Raw genomic sequence first — 21,501 nt, 5'->3', positions numbered from 1 at the left:
AGCAGCATCTGGTAAGTGATTCCACAGGGTAGGCGCTTGGACAAAGAGGGAGGTAGAGGCACTAATGGTGCGGGCAAAGCGCTGTTCAAGTTTCGAGGGGTCTCGCCTAGACCTCCTCAAGTAACCATCGGGGATGGGACAGACACCATGTAGGTACCTGTAGAGGAGGACCCGTCTGAAGAACAGTCGACGTTTATCAAGTCTGGACCACCGGAGGGATTGCAGCCGCCTTTCATAGGGTAGCTTGCTTGCCCTCTTGTCCTGCAAGTAGAGTGCTGTCTTTGTGGCCTTTCTTTGCGTCGACTCTAGTCTCCTCTGTAGGTCAACCTGGCAGGGCGCTCCAGACAGAGGAGCAATACTCCAAGACCGGCAGTACAAGAGCCGTGTACAGTGTACAAAAGGCATGGCTTGGCATCTCTCTTGTTGTCCTGGTTATGAAGCCTCTCAGTTTGCTCGCCCTTTTACAGACGTAGTCAACGTGCCTTCTAAAGGACAGGGTCTTGTCAAACCAAACACCAAGAATCTTAGTGTCTGTGACCTCTTGTATGCGCTTCACTTGTGCATTGTAGACGACGTCGACGGGTTTCTTTTTTCTTCATATTTTAAGGTACACAGTTTTGTCTGGGTTGAGGAGCAGTCCGTTAACTTCTGACCACCTGCAGATCTTGTGCAGATCGGACTGCAGGATTTGGCGGTCGTGAGAGGAGTGGATTATGCGGAACAGTATGTGATCATCTGCATACCGAAGAATGTTAGATTGTATGTCGACCGCAAGGTCGTTGATGTAGAGGGTGAAGAGGAGTGGCCCTATAACAGAGCCCTGAGGTACACCCACTCTGACATTGTGTCATTGGCTAAAGGCACCGTGGAAGTTAACTCGCTGACGGCGATTACCCAGGAAGTTCGATACCCATTTAAGGGTTGCTCCGGATATCCCAAAGCCTGGGAGCTTGGTAAGGATGTGGTCATGGTTCACACTGTCGAAGGCCTTCGAGAAGTCTATGGACAGAACATCTGCTTCCTTCGAGCTGTCCAGGGCACTGCTCAGGTCGTGGTGCAGGAGAGAGAGCAGAGTTTCGCAACTCCGCCCCTTCCTAAAGCCATGTTGAGAGCTGCATAAAAGGTTGTTGACTTCTAGGTGCGTGGATATTTTACTACAAATTAAGGTTTCAAATATTTTGCAGAGGATGCAGGTGAGGCTTATTGGCCGGTAACTTTCGAGAGAGTTCAGTGGTTTCCCCGTTCCTTTGTGGACAGGGGTCACATGCGCTAGCTTCCAGACATCAGGGATGAGTGCCCTGGAAAAGGAGTAGTTGTACAGGTCTGCCAATGGGGACGAGAGTGCCGCAGCACAGGCCTTCAGCAGGAAGGGGGGAATGCCATCTGGGCCAGGGGAGGCGCCAGGTTTCAGCTGGGAGATGGCAGCCGCAACGTCCTCGGTGGTAACGGGTGACGGGACGAACATAGGAATTGACTCTGTGAGGTTGTGCTTCTCAGCAGGGGGACTTTCAACTTGGGGAGGAGGGCAGGAGTTGTTAAACGCCGGCACAGCATCGCTGAAGTGTTGGCCAAAGGAGTTGGCGATGACCTGAGCATTGTCAGTGCATGTACCTCCTATTTGAAACTGGGTAGCAACACTGTTACGTCGTAATGATCCGTAGAACTGCCAGAAACGTCTGGGGCATGTTCTTGCCTGGCTTGCCATGTCGCAGAGGTAATTCCGATAGGATACTCTTATCTCCCTTTTCAGCTGTCTCAAGAGATCCTTGTATGCCGCCCAATGAGTGGCATCCTGTGTTTTTGAGGCCCTTTTGAAGAAGCGCCTAGTCTTGCTTGATAGCTGCTTGATGAGTCCAGTTATCCATGGTTTGCCTTTCTTGTGTTTGGAAGAGATCATAGTATGCGTAGGGTCTCTGCATGCAGTCCAGAACATATCATAGAATAGGTCCCATGGGTTGTAGTCTGTCAGAAAGTCCGTGCAGAGAAACCAAGGAGCCAGGGCAACAGAGCGTTCCAGTGAGTCACGTCCGTCCTTGTTAAACAAGATTGCCTGCTTTGAGATTATTTGTTTTCTTGTGCAGCTGAAGTTCCAGGAGGAGGAGATTCCAATGTGGTCAGAGTTAGATAGCGGGGGAGTGTCAGACACAGATAGTAATTGGGCAGGGTTCCGGCAGAGAAATAGGTCTAGGGTGTGACCCAAAACATTGCCACGGACGTGCGTTGGAAAGCGGACAATCTGTGTGAGGTTTGCATACTGCATCCAGTCCAGGAACTTGGCCTCTGTCTCATTTGTTGGCATCGGATCAACAGAATTCCAGTTGATGTGGAGGTTGAAGTCCCCAGTTAACAGAATGTTCATGTGTCCTTCTTTACGGGAGCTGATCCGATCGAAAACTGCGCACAGCTCAGCGAAGACATCATGACCTGTATTGGGGGCCCTCTACAGTGAACCGAGAAGCAGTTTTCCGCCTCGGCAGTTAAGTTCGGTCCAAACCAGCTCGGAGTTGGGAGCCTCTAAGTCCGCACGGCGCACAGGGGAGAATTTACGTTTTACGGCGACCAGGACGCCGCCTCCACGTCCACTTCGGTCTCTTCTGAACACGGCGACTCGGGGCCAAATATTTCATGGTCCGGAACAGAGTCACTAAGCCACGTTTCGCACACGCACAATGCATCGGGTGAATTACAGGCCAGGTCGGATTTGAGTTCAGGTACCTTGTTCAGCAGACTTCTTGCGTTGTAGCACTGCACGCGGAAGGGCCCAGGGTTGCAGTGGATATCGCCGGAGAGTATTAATAGTCCAAGTAGCATAATTTTCGTGGTACTGACGGAGTGGCTGGTTTTAGGCCTAGTGGGCCGAGGAAGCAGGCGTTTACCGTCCCGGACTGTTGATTCGGGCGAGACCCGCTGTTCCGCAGCAATCAGTTCGGAGACATTCATTCTTTGGCTTTGACAGAGAACGACGAAAAAGCACAACATGGTGAAAAGAGCAGGAGTCCAGCTCAGCTGCCCTGATCTGCGACCGGCTGACGCCATGACACTTCTTCTTCTTTCTTGTTCTTGTTCTTGTTCTGAAAACGCAGCCCACAAACCAGATGATTGAGCAGTTGCCCCTCTCTCAAATCTAGGCTTTCTACACCAACGAAAGACGAGCTTGAGCGCAAACTCGGTGCCATGCGTGCTTCTTTGTTTGCTTCATGTTCAGTGTTGGTATCGCTGGTCGGCGTGGGCGCTCTTGCGCGGAAGTCTAACTTCGCTGAAGCACCGATTTGGCGAGTCATCGCCACTGAACGATGAAGAGTCCCGGCACCGCCGGCACCTCAATGGGGAAGTCGAAGGCAATCTCCTTGAAACAAAAGGTGCCAATCTGATCGAAGTGCGGATAAACGTAAAGAATGCCGTGCACCGCCGGTATCCTAGGGCGGTGGCCGTCGCAGCTGTCAACACGGTCCGTACGTAGCTCGCAAGATCTTTTCTCGATCGGAGGTTCTCGCAGTTGGCGAGAAGCAGCTCCGATCTTGAAGAGCGCGCGTGCAAGGAAGCCTCGACCGCTTTCTGCAGGCACGATAACCCGTAACAACCCTTTCTTTCTTTTTTTTTTTTGTGGGGGGGGGGGGGGGGGGTTAGGAGTACAGATATAACGAAGAAGCGGATATAGCAAAGTGATTTCCAGTCCCGTTGATTTCGTCAAACTGATCTCGACAGTATCAAAAAGAAGTATGCCCGAGGAAGATCCTCCCCTAAATGCACGACTCAGGATAGACATGCCCAGTTAAGTATTGCAAAGATTAAATTCCAAAGGCGTTCCTTTGAAAGGCAGCTATAATTTTTTCCTTTCTTCACTTCAAGCACCTGGCACATGGCTCATCTCGGCGAGCCGTCGCCAAGAGCTACTGTCACAGCCTCTCATTTGCCAGCCAGGGTGTGCAGGAGACAAGTCAAGGACTGCGAGAAGTCCTAACACCATCGTACATGCATGCCCGAACTGAAGAGGTGTGAAGAGAAATTACAGATGCTTTTAATGACCCCCGAAAATTTCCAAAACTCTGCACGTGCGACTGACGGTAAACACAATGCACTGGAAGCTTGTGGATCGGCAACCATCAACTACAAATAAACGCACAGCATCATCCTTTTGGCAGTGGGTAATGCTCATTACAAATTTTTTATGGTTGACATTGGCGAATTTGGCTCTTGCAATGACAGTGTCCAGACAGTACCTCATTGGCCAGAAAATGTCAGGTACTCTCCAGCTTCCTTGTCATCCACGAAAAATACCTTTCGTGTTTCTAGTTCGAGACGAGACATTTCCCCTTATGGAGAAGTTCACGAGAACTTATCCGAGCCGAACCCCGACACTCCTGGAACATTGTTTCAGCTAAAGGCTGTCGAGGGCTTGACGCATTTCTGAAAATGCATTTGGCATTTTAGTTGCACGGTGGAGGCTTTTCCAACAAACAATTCAGGCAAACCTCAAGGCAGTGGATAACCTTCCGTGCTCTAGAGTATTGCTTCACAACTCTATGAGAACATGCAACAACGCCAGGTGCGCCCCGTGAACGAATCCGACGACAACTTTCCAGACGGGCAGTCGGAGACAAGTGCTCGTAACTCGGGCCTTCGAAACCTAAGGCCATTGAACGGCAAACGTGAGTCTCCAAAAGCTAATGATGTTTGTCTAGCTTTTAAACCCATTTCTGGTTGGCGGCTGGGGAAGCGCAGTGGCAGCATAAGACGGTGACCTGTGGATCTCGCCGCAACACGCTTTGAGAAGTTTAATGCACACATTATTCTTTCTTTCAAGCTCTCTTTACCACTAACATAAATGTGAGTCCCTTCACTCCATGTCGTAACCAGCCCAAAAAATTTGATAAAAATGTTTCCGCACTGGGGCACGACGGGGACCTTTCTTCATCCCTTCAGACATGGCTAGAGCCCTGCATAACCACGGATTATCCGCGGATATCCGCAGTAAACGGGCGGATGCGGATAAAAATTAGACAAATTTTGGCGAATTGCGGATCGGATGTCAGGGGCTGCGGATGCGGATATCCACAGATCCGAATCTAAATTTTTACCCGGTGGCATTCAGTTCGTCGGCTGACGTTTCATCAACAGACCATTTCGTCGACATGCGACGTTTGACTGGAAGGCTTCCCGTGTTTGTTTCATCGTAAAACATGAGACGTTTCATCGCACACAGCCGTGCTATTTTCGTAACAAACTTTTTGCGTCTTGCCAAGAGGGAGGGGGGGCACGGTTTAGTTAAGCACGCCTTAATGAATCACGCGCTAGCTTTTAGCGGCTTAGTGAAGAAGTGCGTTGTAGACAAAACATCACAGGGACATGGGCCCACAAAACGTACAGCGTGTCCATAAAATGTATGTCCATGAAAAGTTGTCCACGAAACGTGTTTCCACAAAACGCGTTTCGAAGAAACGATAGGAATCCTAAGAAAGATGTGATTCTGACTGAAGATCCCTTCAGTTAGTGTTCCATCTCGTCAAAAATGCTATTTATAGAAAAAGTAAAGAATACATGGTGGCAATCGTCTCCAGAAAGCTAGTACACTGGCAGGGAAAGAGCGGAAAACTTTCTTTGGGAAAAGAAAACCTCAAACGTAAAAGTCAAAAGAAAGTAGAAGAGACCTCCCCCTCTCCGCAAAGAGTAGTGTGGTCATGATTCCAAAAACAAAACAAGTGCCCCGACGGCGAGCGCGACCCTGTGGTGCCACGGTTTGTAAACTTTCGGAATCAACAGCGCACGCACATAGGAAGCCCATGAACTGCCTGTGTGTTTCTTTTTTGTATGCTTAGAGTCCTAGCCAAAAAGTCTGGTAGTTAATATTCGTCCAACTGCGCCGTAGCCGGACGACTATGAACCTCTCTTACTTTTTAATTGTTTGACGGAACGACAGGACGAGCGCTGACTAACGACCGATTCCAAAACACGTGCGGGAAGGTATTTATCGGACAGACGGGGCAGTGCCTCAACATTTGCCTGCGGGTGCACCGGAGTTCTTTAACAGAAACAGGAAGCTCCCACTTGGCGTTACACTGCAGGGACTGCGCCTGTACACCGTTACTTGACAAGGCCATTGTTTTGTATAAACACAGGGACCAAAAAGCTTGATTGTCGAAGCTCATAGAATAAAGGAGGAGGGGCCAGCCTGCGTGAGTCAGGCTTCCTTGAATTTGCTCGACAGTGAGGTCGAATGTTTAGATCGGGGATGACGCACATAGAATTGTGTAACAGATAGCACCCAATCTTGTGAGGCGCATGCGCATTTCCATCGTGATTGGAGAGTCGTGTTGTTGTACGTTTCCTTCGTGATTTCCTGATAATAAACCTTTCAGTTGTTAGTCAGCGCTCGTCCTGTCCAGTTCCTTCCTCTATCCCTGTAAAATTCGCGCTGTTCCATTATGAATACATACCAATTCGCCCAACTATCCTGTTTGACAATCACATAACTCAGATAATTTTTTTTTTCGACGCACAGTGTCTCGGGAAGGCTGATCGCTTTTAATATAATTACAATGAAACTGATAATGATAAAATGACATCCCCTTTGAATGGTCACACAAAAATTTATTTGTACAAAGATAAGCAAACAGCTTAAAAAGTGATATTTGTATTTTTTTTTTCATTCACGCTTGGTGTTTTGTTATACAATGAATACTTGGATTGTGAGTCGGATGTGGTTCCACATTTTGTGGATGTGGTTCGGATACGGGTACAAAGTATGCGGATGCGGGTTGGATACAATAATGTAAAAAGTTTGAGGATGCGGTTCGGATGCGGATCCAAAGTCTGCAGATGCAGATCGGATGCGCATAATCAAACTGTTATCCGAGCAGGGCTCTAGACATGGCATACACATTTGTGTATTCGACTTTGCAAATTTATTTACTCTTTAGATGTGGGCCTGTACCGCTGGAGACAGGTTGTACACGATCGTGTACAGCTTATGGAGCGGGTTGGTGGCGCCATCTGCCGTGGCTGCCTTTAACTACAATTAATAACACCGTTGCAAGATGGATGCCTCCTTGTTCTACAGCGACGCGGGTGGCGAGTGGCTCCGAAAAACAAATCTTTGCTTAATTGGATGTTTTCTCACGAGACTTGCTGCATGCCTAAGCATTCCAAAGATGCTAATGAATGTAACACAGTAGCTTGAAATGTTAGGATGCAGTAATTGCTTCTCTAACGGATTAGTGAATTTCGCAAACACATGTGTCAAAAATTGGACGTTTAGTGATTTATACAGTGTAAGGTCGGTCTGCCAGGATCAGGCGACACTGGTTTACACTGTAGATGAGCAATTTCGCCAGTGCAGTACGACTGCTAACCTGGGGTCTTTAACGTGCGCCACGCAGTAGTGATACACGACCGCACGCCGGTACGATGCTCATCCAGATCGAAACGGGCAGGGGTGGGGCTCGAACCCAGGATCCCTGGGTTCTGCAGCGCGATCTTTCGGTCCACGCGCGTCGAGCTGGGTACGCGCTTTAGCCCACTCGGCCACCGATCCCCCCACGTACAGCGTGCCGCTATGGCCACATTGTGCAAAAATGTTCTTCGAAGAAAACATTAGTGCTATAGTGCCGTTAGCATTCTTGCAAGGAGCTTTTCATTGGAAATTCATATATTCTAGTGACAATGTGTTGCTTCTTCCCAATTCAGACATCCGAAATCATGCGAGAAATCGCGCGAGGGTCGGCAGTGCCACAGCACAGAGGTTGCTAATGCAAATTTCCGATGGAAATGCATCCGATGTCGGCCTCTCTGTTAAGGAGGACAGAGAGCCTCATCGATCTGCGAGTACAGGCGCTTTAAATATTTGGATGACATTGTTAACTGCTTAGCTAAGTTAAAGAGAATGCCTTTTGTCACTTAGGTCAACCCCCTGGAACACGAGGCAGGCCTTCAGGGCTGCAACAGCCGGCTCCTGCTCCAGAGGAAAATGATGAAGCGGAGGAAGCGCGTAATCAAAAGGTGCAGACTGTTTGGACAAGCAGCGATTTCGAGCCCCCTGACACAACATTGGATGACAACCACATGACTTTAGAGGAGGTGGCTGAGCCATGGGAATACTTTCGAAGGTATTTTCTGAACTCACCATTCGTTATGAAAATAATCCCTGGAGAAGGGGAACAAGAGGGACAAGGGACAAACATAAATCTCCAAACACAGCTAGGTGACTGGTGAGCGACCGAAAAAATCCGCCTGGTCCGGATATCGAACCCGGGACCTCTCCATTACAAGTGGAGCGCTCTACCAACTTAGCTAACCAGGGGTTAGACGTCAGTAGAGCAAACGGGTTTTATCAGCTGCCACCAGTCTAACACCAACAAGGGTGAAGCTTGCAGTTTAATGTTATAATTATAATGCAAATAAATGCAAAGGGGCAAGGTCCGCCTGGTCCGGGCAAATCCGCCCGGACCAGGCGGATTTTTTCGGTCGCTCACCAGTCACCTAGCTGTGTTTGGAGATTTATGTTTGTCCCTTGTCCCTCTTGTTCCCCTTCTCCAGGGATTATTTTCATAATTATTGTCCAGCTTGCTTGCCCCTTTGCATTTATTTGCATTATAATTATAACATTAAACTGCAAGCTTCACCCTTGTTGGTGTTAGACTGGTGGCAGCTGATAAAACCCGTTTGCTCTACTGACGTCTAACCCCTGGTTAGCTCAGTTGGTAGAGCGCTCCACTTGTAATGGAGAGGTCCCGGGTTCGATACCCGGACCAGGCGGATTTTTTCGGTCGCTCACCAGTCACCTAGCTGTGTTTGGAGATTTATGTTTGTCCCTTGTCCCTCTTGTTCCCCTTCTCCAGGGATTATTTTCATAATTATTGTCCAGCTTGCTTGCCCCTTTGCATTTATTTGCATTATAATTATAACATTAAACTGCAAGCTTCACCCTTGTTGGTGTTAGACTGGTGGCAGCTGATAAAACCCGTTTGCTCTACTGACGTCTAACCCCTGGTTAGCTCAGTTGGTAGAGCGCTCCACTTGTAATGGAGAGGTCCCGGGTTGGATACCCGGACCAGGCGGATTTTTTCGGTCGCTCATCAGTCACCTAGCTGTGTTTGGAGGCATTGAGTTCCGAGAACTCAATGCCGTCAGTATCTGGGCCGTCAGTGCTATCCGCGCATACAGGCTGCAGGGATGTGCACTGAAAAGTGAAAACGAAATAAGGCGAGAAGGACGATAGAGCCTCGATGCAAAAGGCGAGAGAAAGGGCGATGTAACCATCGTCAGATGGCAAGGCAAAAATTGTGAACGTTGCTACAGCATTTGTGGTCCACAACACACACCTCGTTGAGAGCCACTGCTATAGAGTAAGATTATACAACACGACTGACACGACTGTCTATCTTGAGAGCTTTGACTACATTTGTCTTCGGCTATGAGCGTGGCGGCAATATGGCAGGAAATGTGGGTAATCCTCTGCCACTGCTGTCAACACCAATATTCTCTCTCCTACGAACTCCCGTTCCGTCGTCCCAGGGTAGGAGACATTGTGCGGCAGCCTCAGCAGCTTCCCCACTAAGGGAAGTTGCACAGAATGTGCACTATGCTGCAAACGTTTGAACCAACAAATGGGCATGCGAAGTGGTTTGTGTTAAGCAAGCTTTTTCTGCATAGAATCTACAGGAAACCAACCAAACATTCCAACTTTGTTCCACGTATCCATGAATTCAGTTTAAGTGTGTTCAGTTTCATGGGAGTTTGTTGTAATTGATTTTCACTAGCCAGAAGTATTGTACTTTCCTAACGTTCAACCATGGGATATATTTGCAGCAACCATAACTGCGAAAATAAACAAGAATGACAAAGCACTGCAGGCCATCATCGGAAGATGATTACCGGGATGGGAGGTCGGGCGACCGTCAAGGAAAGAGGGAGGGAGGGCTCTCCCCTCCCCTCTTTCCTTCTTGACATTCCAAACAGAAAGGTGGCACCATCTCTCGTCCGGAGCACCAAACACGACCGAAAGTTATCTGCTAACCTTTTCGTCATTGCCCTCGGTGAAGATGTTCTAAATTTTTACAGGAACGAGTCAACTACATCGAGAGATTTCACAAGAATGCGTCTCCCTATACAATACACGTTCGATGAAAATGTGGGTATATGCAGGTGTCGATTTTTGCAGCGCATTTTGCATCAACGCCATGGCTCAATGACACCCAATGACTCGAATTGTTTGTCCCTTGTCCCTCTTGTTCCCCTTCTCCAGGGATTATTTTCATAATTATTGTCCAGCTTGCTTGCCCCTTTGCATTTATTTGCATTATAATTATCACCATTCGTATAGTTTGCGGGGTGCATGAACATTTACGGACTGCACACCTCGGGAAACAAATCTCGGAAACACTCCGGAGGATGTTAAAGCATTCTTCGGGATGATGATGATCATGGGGACGCCCAAGTTTCCCCGCATACGTATGTACTGGCAGCCGGCAACGCAGATCCCCAGCGTATCGGAGGCGATGGGGGTCAACAGATTTTTCAAGCTCCGGTCAGCTTTGCACGGCACGGAGACATCTTCGCCCCGGGCTCTAACTGATAAGTTTTGGAAGGTGCACCCCGTGCTGGATGCTGTCAGACAGAGGTATCTGGAACTTACTACATTCGAGAACAACAGCATTGATGAGCAGATGATCCCTTTCATAAGTAGAGTTGCGGCCAAGCGATTTCTGCAAAAACAAACCTAACCCTGGAGGTGTCAGTGTTTGTCCGCTGCAGCTCACATACTATGGCAAAGTGACTTCAAGCTGTATCAGAGAAAAGAAATGGGGAAATCGCTCGAGCACAAGCACCTCGAAATTGGTGGCTCCATTGTGATGAGGCTCATGAAACACTTGCCAAAGTTTAGGAACTTTAAGTGTTTCTTTGACAACTACTATACATTACTTCCACTACTCCGAGAACTCAATGCCGTCAGTATCTGGGCCGTCAGTGCTATCCGCGCATACAGGCTGCAGGGATGTGCACTGAAAAGTGAAAACGAAATAAGGCGAGAAGGACGATAGAGCCTCGATGCAAAAGGCGAGAGAAAGGGCGATGTAACCATCGTCAGATGGCAAGGCAAAAATTGTGAACGTTGCTACAGCATTTGTGGTCCACAACACACACCTCGTTGAGAGCCACTGCTATAGAGTAAGATTATACAACACGACTGACACGACTGTCTATCTTGAGAGCTTTGACTACATTTGTCTTCGGCTATGAGCGTGGCGGCAATATGGCAGGAAATGTGGGTAATCCTCTGCCACTGCTGTCAACACCAATATTCTCTCTCCTACGAACTCCCGTTCCGTCGTCCCAGGGTAGGAGACATTGTGCGGCAGCCTCAGCAGCTTCCCCACTAAGGGAAGTTGCACAGAATGTGCACTATGCTGCAAACGTTTGAACCAACAAATGGGCATGCGAAGTGGTTTGTGTTAAGCAAGCTTTTTCTGCATAGAATCTACAGGAAACCAACCAAACATTCCAACTTTGTTCCACGTATCCATGAATTCAGTTTAAGTGTGTTCAGTTTCATGGGAGTTTGTTGTAATTGATTTTCACTAGCCAGAAGTATTGTACTTTCCTAACGTTCAACCATGGGATATATTTGCAGCAACCATAACTGCGAAAATAAACAAGAATGACAAAGCACTGCAGGCCATCATCGGAAGATGATTACCGGGATGGGAGGTCGGGCGACCGTCAAGGAAAGAGGGAGGGAGGGCTCTCCCCTCCCCTCTTTCCTTCTTGACATTCCAAACAGAAAGGTGGCACCATCTCTCGTCCGGAGCACCAAACACGACCGAAAGTTATCTGCTAACCTTTTCGTCATTGCCCTCGGTGAAGATGTTCTAAATTTTTACAGGAACGAGTCAACTACATCGAGAGATTTCACAAGAATGCGTCTCCCTATACAATACACGTTCGATGAAAATGTGGGTATATGCAGGTGTCGATTTTTGCAGCGCATTTTGCATCAACGCCATGGCTCAATGACACCCAATGACTCGAATTGTTTCGCTATTACTCTGCTTCACTTTATACAAGCAACTTCAAACTTTTCAGGTTATTTTTGTTGTGCATCTACCTCCCGCTTACCAGGTTTCCTTTAAAACACTAAAGCCAGCGTCAGTTATCAAAATATAAATTTATGACTTTTTTTTACTTTGGTTTCTCGGCTAGTCCCCATAACACAGGCTTTCTTCAGAAACAAAAGAATAATTGCGCAGTACAATAACATAAAAAAATTAAATGCAAATGAAAGTTTCACGAAAGTATTCATTGGTTCTGAATTCGTAATTTGCATGCTAGATGTGCATGGTACAAAGCATAATGGATCCGTTTTTGTCCCTTGTACTTTTTGTATACACAGGTCTGACTAAATATCACAGTATGGGAACAGACCAATCACGACTCAAGGCGTTGTATGCCAGTCATGAGTCTGTTCTCCGTTGACAACATGGCAGCTCCTCCAGTGGCTCCTTGCTCAGAAGCACTCATCATCGAAATTGAGCGGTGTCCATGGCTATGGAACGCAAGCCGTATGGACTACAGGGACACTGGGAAGCGCAAAAATTCCTGGAAGGCAATTGGAATCGCTTTCTGTGAGTATGACCTCTTAACAGAACTATATAATTTGCGCCTCAACCCAGGGCACCTCTGGACGGCCTGCCTTCGTCGCACGCTTGTTGCCTTCTGTCTAACTTTCACTATGCATGAACGTTCCCGTTCACGGTCAGCTGCACGCGCCTGGGCGTACACTCGAAGCTCGCAAGACGCCAAAGTGTTATCAAAGATTTGTTTTGGGTCACGCCGGAGGCGATAGTGCCAATAGACTTCCCTGCCATTCGCAAAGAAACGTTTGCGAAGTTCTGCATGCCAAATCAAGGAAAGCCGTCGCATACCTCAGCGATTAATTTACATCACCTGGGATTCTTTGAACGTGAAACTGAAATCTCGGTTACCTGGCACCTTCTCTCCAGCTAGGATTCCAACCCACCAACTGGGGATTCGATTCTTTGGGCCGGCGGTTTGCCTCGGAGCCACAGATGCGGCCTCCATGCAGCTGTCTGTGACCATTCACGTCCGAGTGGGCAGCGCACACCCACCCACAACCCACTGCTCGCACCTCTCGTTTGCGTACCTCGCATAACCATTTCCCAAAGTCATGGCACGAAATGGGAAGCCATTATTAATCGAGCGATCAGTAATGAAGAGATCAAACAGGCAGAACATAAAAAGACTACATTTCAAGATGCTGAAGGAGGTTTGTAAAGTTTGGGTTGAATACTGGCAAGCAAACCTGGTGCATGTCTGTTGCACCTATTGGCTGTCCTAATTGAAGTTGTGTTATAAATCTAGTTCCATCATGATTTCTGTTCTAAAACTTGTATTCATAAGCGATACTTTAGTTATTTATGCCACATTTACTTCATTCACTTCAGGCAGCGACTCTAACGCCTGCTGTCAGGCTTGGCTGGCCATGAGGGCCAAGTATGCGAGAGAATCGAAGAAACAAAGAGGCCGGAGCGGAGCTGGCCGCGATGGTCTTGCCGTGCCAACATGGCACCTCTTCAAGTAACTGGCCTTCCTTAAGGGCCAGATTCAGCACCGACGGTAATATGCTAGATCACTTACTGCTAAGAACAAGCACAGTTGATATCGGGTCTGAGTTTAAAACATTTTTACTCTCTTCCATCAGCACCAAAGTGCTCCCTGTTGCGGGGGGAGTGGCGTCCACTTCTGCAGCGGCAGCAGACGTTGAAAAATGAGGCGTGAGCCCAGAGGCAAGTTTGCTTACACGGTAAGAAAATCTAGAACCGATTTGGGATCACCTGCTTTCTCCTACAGAGTCTTGTGGTAAAGTAAAATGAAGGTCAAGGACATTGTGAAAGAATGCCTGACTGTTGTTACGAAAGGAAGCATCTTGATTCCTCCCACACACTAAGCTAGATGCCATGTTGACAGATGTTTGCCCCACGTTATTCTATGTGCGGAGGAAGTGTTCTCGAGGTCACTTGATTTCTTTCGCGTCAAGATTTACCTCATGTGCTCCAGCCATCGGCGACAAAAAAGAATAGCGTCTGAAACTCACTTTTTATTTCATTTTCGTAGCTACCGGTCTTTATTCGGAGTGCAGACAAGCTGGCTAAGTTGACGTCAACCAGTTGGTGGCCAAAATTACCTTCAGGGCTCCTATTTTGGTCATGGGTGAGAGCGAGATCATTCTCGGCTGTTGACTATTATCGTTCATTATCAACTAACGAAACAAAATTAAATCCGTTTTGCAGTCTACGGTCAGGCAATATTTCAGTGACAACTTCTTGCCAACACACAAATGAGAAGAGAGGTGGCTTCTGACGTGCCTGTCCCATATCGCCCATCTACTGGTCAATATTGGGATTTGTATGGCTGCAAAACAATTTGAGATTTGCTAAGGAACCACAAGTTTGGCAATTGCTTCCAATGTCGAATTGCAAACGGTAGTTTCAGCCAGGAACGGATTCAGAGGGGAGGTCCGGATGTCCTGACCCCCCTCTTGATTTCTGCATGTGTAAAAATTTAGGGCGTGTGCATGTGTAAAACTTTCCCTTACCGCCTTATCTTTATGTTTTCTAATAACAGTGCACAAATTAAATTCAGGTTTGCACCCACAGTCAAGGCAGTGCATTGACAAATGATCGTCAAGCTGTCCGCTCACTTTTTGGTTGTGTTCGCGCAATCTGTCATTTAGACATCTTCCCGTCTGTCCCACATACTTTTTACCGCACGTCAGCGAGATCTGATGGACGACTCTCGCTGGGCATTCTACAAACAAGCTGCGATGCTTCTTCACGCAGCCAACCGGTGGTTTGCGGTGAGGGTCCGTCATTTTGCACAACTTGGCAAGTTTTTCCGGTGCAGAAAGAACCACCCAAGCATTTACGTGGTTTGCTATCTTTTTGATATTGCGTGCGGTTTTGTGCATGTAAGGCACAACCGCCAGACTTTGTTTCTTTTGAGCCACATCTTGGTCTGGACTCGCTACTACTCGTAGCTTCTTTACAACTTTTTCTGCAGCCGACACCAGGAGCGTCCCTAGAAAACCGGCAGCCACCAAGCGTTCTGACTGCTCCTTCAGACTTTAAGGCATTGCATGATGACACAACCTTCTGATGGAGTTCACAAAGCACAAATTTACAATTCCTCTCTTAACAAGTTTCAAATGAGATGAATTGAACGGCAACAGGGGCTTATCTGCTCTTGGTTGGTATTTCCAACACACGTGTTGTTCCAAAAGTGTGAGCCTGATATCTAGAAACTGTATGACGTTGTCCACAAGTACCTCGTGCGTAAGCTTGAGAGGATCAAGGATGGTACTAAAAACTGTTAAAAGGCTGTTCGCCACCAAGGAAAAGTGAGAAACATCATGGTGAAGAAAAACTAAATAATTGTCGACGAATCTAAAAACCTTGCTACCATTAAAGTCATTCAGGCATTCCGAGAGAACTCTGTCATGATGGGCTAAAAATATATCATGTAAAACTGGAGCTAAACACTAGCAAATACACACCCCTCGCTTCTGAATATACACTCCCCTGTTCCACTCAACAAAGGTCGAGTTTAGATCAAATGTAAGCAATTCGAGAAAGTCATCTACAGTCATTCCTGCTGCGTTCTGAAAGGCCACCACCCCGTGTTTATCGATGCTTTCCTCTACGCAGGTCAGTAGTTTGTCGTGCGGAAGGGAATAGTATAAATTCTTTATGTCTAGTGAGCAGGCTAGAAAACGTGACGGTCATTTGTCGATGCACTTCCATGACTGTGGGTGCAAACCTGAATTTAATTTGTGCACTGTTATTAGAAAACAGAGATAATACAGTAAGCAAAATTATAGAGGCAGACCTGATAAAAAAACTACGGAGATCGATGTGTCAGCGTGGCGTCGATCGATTTGGGCGACAAAGAGACACAGTTCTTGAGATCAGTGGCGTGGCATGGGATTGGTTGAAGGGCGCGATGATGCAGAGTATTTATACCCTTGATTTTCTAACGAACCAGTTGAAGTTGGTGCATTGTGTTGTCTCATTCCTACTCTTCGTCCCAGTCGTGAAGCGCTATTATGTTCTCCAAGTTTCAGTACCAACTCGCCCAAGAATCCGCATTACTCAACTCCTTTTCTTTTAAATAAAATCTTCAGTTGAGAGTAATCGCTTGTCCTGTGTACACCCTTCTACTCCATCTTCGTTTCTTGTGCGCTGTGTCCCAATCCGCTAAATATAATCCAATTTATATGAAATAAATCTTATTTAAATAAAATAAACCTAAATTACATCAAGTAAAATTTTTTTAACAAAAAAGCTACCTTTTTTTTTTGCAGTCAAGTAAGCACGGAAATAATGACATCTCTCCATGCACCACAAATTACAAATGGGACCTAGTTAATAAACAGTCCTGTAATTCTTTACTACAGACTATCCAGAAAAGCGGTTGCATTGTGTGACCCTCGTGCGTGAATAGAAATGTGTTTTACACATATCTATTTGTTTCGGCCAAAATTACGTTAATGGCTCAGGTATTTTTTATATTCTTTTGCAAAAAATAGTGCTTTGAAGCAAGCATAATTTTTATACATTTTGACTCAAGACTGGGAAGGGATGGAAAAACACAAGGTCTTGTGTTTGTCCATCCATTCTCTTCCCAGTCTCGAGATGTTTACCGTAGAATACCATGCATCCGCCCATTTCACATTAAGCGCCCATTACCGAATTTGCAAGATCTGAGAAAATATGCGCACATTTATATGTAAAATTGATGACTGGACAAGCACTCATCCACCATTTTTTTGCGATTATCTCCAAAATTTGATTGGGCGCTTGCCCGGTATTTTACGGTAGTCAAAATGTTAAACCAACACCAGCTCGTTTGCACCCTTACCTTTTGTTCAATAACTTTTATTGTGTATTAATTATAAACGTGGAAGTTCCGTTATGAACCCTGTTTTGACAGATTTTTAGAAAACTAATTCATACGCTCCTAAACCATAGTATGCATTTTGGAGGGATGTGGCCATGAAGTAATTGAACGTGTCTTTATATTATTAAAGTCGTAACCAATGACGCTATTTAGTCGCTGCTGAAGGTTTTTTGGATAGTTGTATTACACTCAACACAAACAGGCTCATTTTGTTCGTAGGCCACTAATTTGCTGTTGGAAATTATAGTATTAAAAAACTTCAATATGCCAATCTGCACCGATGACTTTTTGCAGCATCCTATGCGATATTCAGTTACAATATTTTGGAGTACTTACAGTTTTATGTCGTCACCCATATCCTTTTCCAGTTTCATACTAGTTGCGACTTCACAAAAGTGAAGTCAAAGAAAAATTGCACTTTTGAATGTTGTTTAAATTTTACTAGCGCATGAGTGGAAGGCAGTAAAAGAGTTACAATGATATACGTAAAACTCTCCCATTACCTCGCAACTTTTCGCTTTCCCCCGTTAGTCGGGCCACTAACAACCGAGTACACTTTTTTGACACTCACCTGCCGGGTTCTGACTCATGAGCCCTACTTCGTTTGGACGGGGCCGTACTTGAATCACATCTCTGAATTCGTGTCAAATAAAACTATTATTACTATGTCCGTGCCTGCCGACAATATCGAGGAACTCGCCAATTCTGCAGTGTTGCCAAAACCTTGCCTCAAAGCTTTAAGAGGCAGCCAAAGGAACGACCTCCTGCACGTCTCGGAAGGAGCCCCCATGTCCAGTGAAAAGAGATGGGTCACGTCGATTTATTTTATCAGAACATCCGTGGCTAACGTACAAAAATTGAACGCTTTTGTACGGACGTGGAGTCCGGCGCCGCAATTGGCGGCAACATCCCGCAGAGCCCTCGAGCTCCGAATCACTACAGCTGCCGACTCCAGTCCCTGGCACATGGACGACGGCGACACAGCGACACAGGACCAACTTTGGAGCCGCTGGTGCATTGGCGGCAAAGTGATAGCCTCCTCCTTGGCTACACCACTGGATGCAAGGGAGGTGGCACGTGCACCTACCATAATGACGAGATGTTTCAGTGACATACTCTTAAGTTGCGATCACACTGCTAATCCCGATTGGTCAAGAGACGGTCTTCAGGGACACTGTCTGAGGCTTTTCCTTCCATGATGGTCATATTGGTCACTCAAGAACTGACTGCAGACATGTTCGAAGCCCACACATTTATCGAACGAACATCCTTCGAAGATGCTCGAGACGTTTCCGCAGGTACTTCCGTAGTGAACATTGCGCTTTTGTAGGATGCACGAGCAGGTCGACTTTGCGATTCCAACCCGTAAAGTCAATGCTGTTTATTCCTTCGTAACGTTTGATTGTAATTATTGTCATTTGTTCGTACCATCCTGATGAGGTTCCCGGTTTCAGGCTTGGAGGTGATCGAATGTCACAGAATGTGGAAGGCCATCCGCAACCGCTATGTTAAGAGACGAGAGCGGCGAAAGGCAAGAGTAAAGCTGGCGAGGAGGATGTCCAGCCTCCCACGTGGGTTCTTTTCAAGTTCCTGGGGTTCCCCGATGGTCAAATCTGTGCAGATGGTAGGCACAGAATGTTTTGGACAACAAAGGGCACTGCAGATTGTGCCGTATTTTGTATGCATTGTAACGATGACGTGGCAGAACCCTGGTTTGTCCCAAGACAAAAGGAGCCTCACACAACACCATGTCTACAAACTGGAGTGAAGGAGCCCCCACTTCCGTGCCAGGAGGCAGGTGTTCATAAAGAGTGCAGCTTTCCAGACAGACTCTAATGCCCGAGTCACGGCAAAGCGACTAACGGAAACAACCGACACCGTCGCGCCTCAAACACGAGCACCATGCACGCGAGGGTATCTTTGGCCGGCCATTTATCAGACAGATAATCACGTATTCAGTCACATAATCACGTACCACAATGTTCACTTTCGTATTGGCCAAGCGCCGTGCTGTCTCGTGTCACCGCAAGCTTGAGCCAAGCTGCTGCTGATGCGATCGTTGCAAGATGGAGAAACAGAAGCGATTTCATTACGAGGCATCATTCAAACAGAAAGTGATCATCCTTGCTGGAAAGGAAGGTAATCAAGCAGCGTCATGATCACTGGGCATCCCGGAAACGTGCGTGCAGGATTGGCGCAACTACCCGCCTCTTCGGACGTCATCAAGGCCAATTCTTTCGCACTTGCTACAGGTTACAAGATCCGCCGCTCTTGATTCCAAGCGAGTAGGAGCTGGATCACCAAGTTCATGCGGCAAAAAGGATTTTCGCTGCAACGAAAGGCGAGCATTTGTCAGAAGCTCCAGAAACCTTATGAAGCGAAGTTTGTCATGTTCCAATGTTTTATGATCAAGCTTCGACAATATAGGGGCCACATGATAGGACAGATCCGAAACGCAGACCTAACACCCATGTTTTTCGACATGCCTTCGAATTACACGGTCGAACAAGAGGAGCCAAGCAGGTAACAAAAAAACTGATTACGGCGACGTTAGGATGCATGGCAGATGGGCGCAAGATGAACCCTTTTTTGATTTCTGAAAGGAAGACTTTGCCTACCAATGTTAAGTTCCCAGAAAATGTCATTGTTCAGATGCACCCCAAAAGATGGATGGACACCGACCTTAAGATCGACTGGATTGACGCCGTACGGCGAAAGAGGGCTGGAGCCGACTTGAGAGTGCTTTCTATGCTGGTTCTAGACTTGTTCAGATGCCACATCAGCCAGCGTGTCAAGGACAAACTTGCAAAATGCTCCCCCACATTGGTGATCATCCCCGGCGGGACGACGTCTCAACTGCAGCCACTGGACGTGTGCTTAAACAAACCAACGAAGGACTATGTGCGTGCAGCGTACAACGAGTGGCTCACTGCATACGAGCACACACTGACGCCAGCAGGGCGTCTGAAGAAAGCAACGCTCGACGACCTGGGCCCGTTTGCTCGAAGCCGGTTAACTCTAACCGCGGTTAAAAGTTAACCGACCTTCCCTACTAGGTACCTACAAGTACCTAGCCAAGTTTGAAGAGGGCTGGATGAGCGATAGCTCCGTGTTTTATTATGGGGCGGTGGCTGGTGTCACCTACTGGCTGTAGTGAATATAAGAGGCTTCTGTGGAAAGGTTCCCGAAATGGGGGGACCCAAAAAATGCGCGCTGCCTGGTTTTCGCGACGCAGCGTGGCATACATTTGAGCTTAAGAAACCATTTTTATTGCTCGCGGTACAAATAATTGGCAAGGTAAAACTAAATTAACCCTTGTTTGGAAATTTTCTAAATATTTGGCTGTATGAAGTGCAGAAAAGCCTCGTTGAAATTTCCTTCCGACTTCGAAAGAGGACGACGAAGTTGAGTCCTAAAAACGATGAGAAAGAAGTGAGCAGTGAAAGGCGGGCGGTACACCGGCAGCATGGTTGGCCAGCATGTAAGAACTCAAATTGAAAAACCTGTAACTTGGCTCCACTGAAAATTGACCTATTAAATTACCCGAACATCGAGAAGAACGCTGGAAGTGTAATTCTATGATCCGCGCGCGCTGGCCTTTCACTTATAAAAGATTTGAAGTAAATAATCATAATAAATCGTTGACGAACGCCCGTGCACGGCAACATTTGTTTTAGGCTTTTTGCTTCAGAACAGTTATTACTGCAGACGCCAGCAGGTTCAGCGCGTGTAACTACACTCGTAGCATGCACCTCGGTGCTTTTGAAATTTAGCAAGAGGTCTATGGGAACGCTCCATGCTTCTGTGTGCTATCAATACCCGGCCGATTGAGTCAAGGCAATCCACTTTCCAAAAACGTTGCCATGCCGACAACTATCGCGTTCATTTAGGCTTAGGAATGGTCAGAGTCGAAAGTCTATCTAAAAAATGCGGCGAGGTCATTGCTCATGTTTTGCGTTTTAAGTGAGGTAATGCAGCGCGAAAACCTCCTGCACCATTCATTGCTGAATAACGCGCCCGCTACTGCAGCTACTGCGACGTATTAGTTCCAAAGCGAGCGGAGCTCACTCACCGGGGCACCGCCATGTTTCCCCGCCGTCCTTACTCTGCCGGTCACGTGACCCAAAATTCCCCGTCGTAGGGAAATCCGGTTAACCGCGGTTAGTTAACCAGCTTCGAGCAAACGGGCCCTGGAGCAATGGGTACACGACGCCTGGAAAGCACTCCTGCGGGCGATGGTCGTACGTTCCTTTCAAAAGTGTGACCTTTTCAACGCCATTGACGGAACCGAGGGCGAGATTTTGAAACTTACGTCGGACTCCGACGGCGACTAGTGTGGCTGTTTTGTTAGTGCGTGTGGGTGGGTTTCATGTGTGTCTTTCACGGATGTGGTGTTCAGCACTCATTATTTTACCTGTGCGGTACAATCGGCATCAAATTATTCTTAAAACTATTCAGAGCTAAATTTACCTGCACGTTACAGTCGGGGGCGTGCTAGAATCGTGCAAACACGGTACATGCCAATGAAGCCAA

At 47.1% G+C, this 21,501-nt stretch overlaps 1 long non-coding RNA gene across 3 annotated transcripts; it reads left to right on the top strand.

Moving 5' to 3' along the window:
* Nucleotides 1-12,434: 12,434 nt before the first annotated feature.
* Nucleotides 12,435-18,890, top strand: LOC115311964. Of its 3 annotated transcripts, none has more exons than XR_006077090.1 (3): nt 12,435-12,617; nt 13,458-13,629; nt 13,715-14,772. It is a non-coding gene; the product is annotated as an uncharacterized LOC115311964 (long non-coding RNA). The 3 variants fall into 3 exon arrangements; XR_006077091.1 differs by lacking the exon at nt 12,435-12,617 and adding an exon at nt 18,423-18,890 and having other exon boundaries at nt 13,083-13,629; nt 13,715-14,223; XR_006077092.1 differs by lacking the exon at nt 12,435-12,617 and having other exon boundaries at nt 13,083-13,629; nt 13,715-13,816; nt 14,128-14,772.
* Nucleotides 18,891-21,501: the final 2,611 nt, after the last annotated feature.

The sequence above is a fragment of the Ixodes scapularis genome, unplaced genomic scaffold (assembly GCF_016920785.2).
Source record: "Ixodes scapularis isolate PalLabHiFi unplaced genomic scaffold, ASM1692078v2 ptg000597l_1___fragment_1__unscaffolded, whole genome shotgun sequence".
In the NCBI taxonomy this organism is placed as follows: domain Eukaryota; kingdom Metazoa; phylum Arthropoda; class Arachnida; order Ixodida; family Ixodidae; genus Ixodes; species Ixodes scapularis.
This window is presented reverse-complemented; position numbering and strand designations above follow the sequence as displayed.